A 2,365-nucleotide genomic window follows, 5' to 3' on the forward strand; every position below is an offset into this window, starting at 1 on the left:
TATCTTTTTGTCAATGCATCAATTGATATCTAAATTACGTCTTAAAAGATCACGTAATGTTAATTGATTGGTGTGGAATAAAAATGAAGAATATTATTATCCTTTATTATTATTTTTTTTTTGGTAATTGTTTTGTAGGAGAAATTTTAGTTAAGTTTTATCAAACACTTTTCTTGGTTAACAAGAAAGCAGAGAGAGAGAGAGAGAGAAGGATCTAGAGAGAGCAAATTTGAGAAAAATATGTCTTAAGAGTCATTAACTGATGAACTGTGATTGCAAGTGTTTATACAACTGTGTTTAGTAGCATCTGCTCACACCAAATATGAGAGTTAAAATAGCGCGGAACAATATGAAAGTTGCATGACTGATTGCTGACTCACATGCCGGCAGCTATATAACCAATTACAAAAATGATTAGGCAAATTAAACCATAGCATTAAATTAACAATTTTTTTTTTGTTTGAGAAATACTTTGTGAATTAAGTTCAATTAACAAGAAAAATATCAAGTTCAAAAGCTATGAGTATGGTACCTTATGGAAACCACACCCCATAGCTTGGAGCAATTAGATAGTTCTAGTTTATTGACTTTTAATAACTTTTTAATTATTTGATAATACTCGATTTGTGGAGTATGAAACTCTTAAGAAATTATAAATAGACTTCAATTTTAAAGAATCAAAAGTAAAAAGAGTGATAAATATCTTGGGATCACATGTTTATTCGAGACAGAAAAAAAGATTTTTAAAACAAGATTGAGCGGGGAAGAAGTTGAGGAAAATAATATTGGACAGATTCTAAAACAAATTGAGTGGTAAACTTGTAAAGAATGTTGTGACAATTCTATAAAAGTATAAAATATATTGGTGATTGCTAATTTTGTAAATACTACATGGTAATTTTGCGGACCGTTTACTATTATAATTAAAAAAAGGACAAAAAATTTTACAATTATGAGTTCGCAATTAGATGATAATAAGTCCTTTGAAAAAACTTGGTTGTTTTCATGTGTTTTCCTTAAGTCGTTTTAGGCTGGTATCAAAATGGGCCTAGGTCTTTTCTTGGCCCAAAGGTAACTAATCGGTCGAATCTGAACTTCTGTCTCGTTCTTATTGTACAAGGTGTGTGTTGCTTTTCCAATTTAAAAAAAGATAAAACCTCTCTTGCTATTATATGCTTCTTCTTCTTTCTTTTTTTTTTTTTTTTTTTTTTTCTCTTTAACATATTTTCAAATATTCTTGTTAATAGAAGAAAGTAGTTGTTTTGTGATTGGAGTACATTTCAAAGTCTTGACGTCAAAGAGGTAGAGGATTATTGTGAAAATTATTAAGAGCCCTTATTGATATGCTTAGTACCGAGGGACAACTATACTCCAAGTGAACCTCCGCCGTCGCCACCATCGCCTCGATTGCCACAAAGAGAACGTAATATGGGATTAGGTCAGTTCGACGCCAAGTACTGCGACCAATGTTGTAATGACAAGTGTGTGCTAAACAATTTTCCAATGGTCAAGGATTTCCTTTGTGATGATATTGATTATGAATGTTTACGTCAATGTGCGTACGATTGATAAATTTTTCTTCAGTCAGCATCACGTAATGTCAATTGATTGGTACCGGATTAATTAGAGAATAAATATTGGGTTATTTCCATCTAACCCCCAAAATTTCAACATTTTCCACCGCTCATCCACACTTTTCGACATTTTTCACTGCACACCTAATTCCGTTAATTTGACCGTTATTTTTAACGGAGCTATTTGAAAGTTAATGAAATGTCTGAAATACCCCTTATCTTGAATTAAAAAAAATTAAATGAGATAAAATGTTAATCCAATAATTAATATTTACATTAAAAATTCTTAATTAAAAGTAATTAATAATAATCCCATTAATTAATTTATCAAATAAATTTAATTTATCATTATCAAATAATATTTAGGGCATCAACTTCCAAATTTGCCCTTTGACCGTTAGAATAAATGGTCAAATTAACGGATTGGGGTGTGGATTGAGCATTGTTGAAACATTTGGGTGCACGGTGGAATATGTTGAAACATTTGGGGGCAGGACGGAATTAACCCATAAATATTTTCTTTTCTTTTTTTTAAAGTAAATTATTTCTAGAGACTTTACGTTGTTTTTTTTTTTAAATAATTCAAAAAATTAATATAGTGGTTGCGCATCACTATCACTATTTTTGTTTTTTTGGGAGATTGGCCGATCTTGATTATGTTGGTGGTTTTGCAATGTGTAATTTTAACGGGTCCGCTTATAATACAGCCACTGCATGCCATACAGCCGTTTTTATTTTTTATTTTGAAACCTATTCCCCGTTGGATTGCTTATAAAAGCAATCCAACGGCT

The sequence above is a fragment of the Citrus clementina genome, unplaced genomic scaffold (genome assembly GCF_000493195.1).
Source record: "Citrus clementina cultivar Clemenules unplaced genomic scaffold, Citrus_clementina_v1.0 scaffold_1, whole genome shotgun sequence".
Classification (NCBI taxonomy): Eukaryota; Viridiplantae; Streptophyta; class Magnoliopsida; order Sapindales; family Rutaceae; genus Citrus; species Citrus x clementina.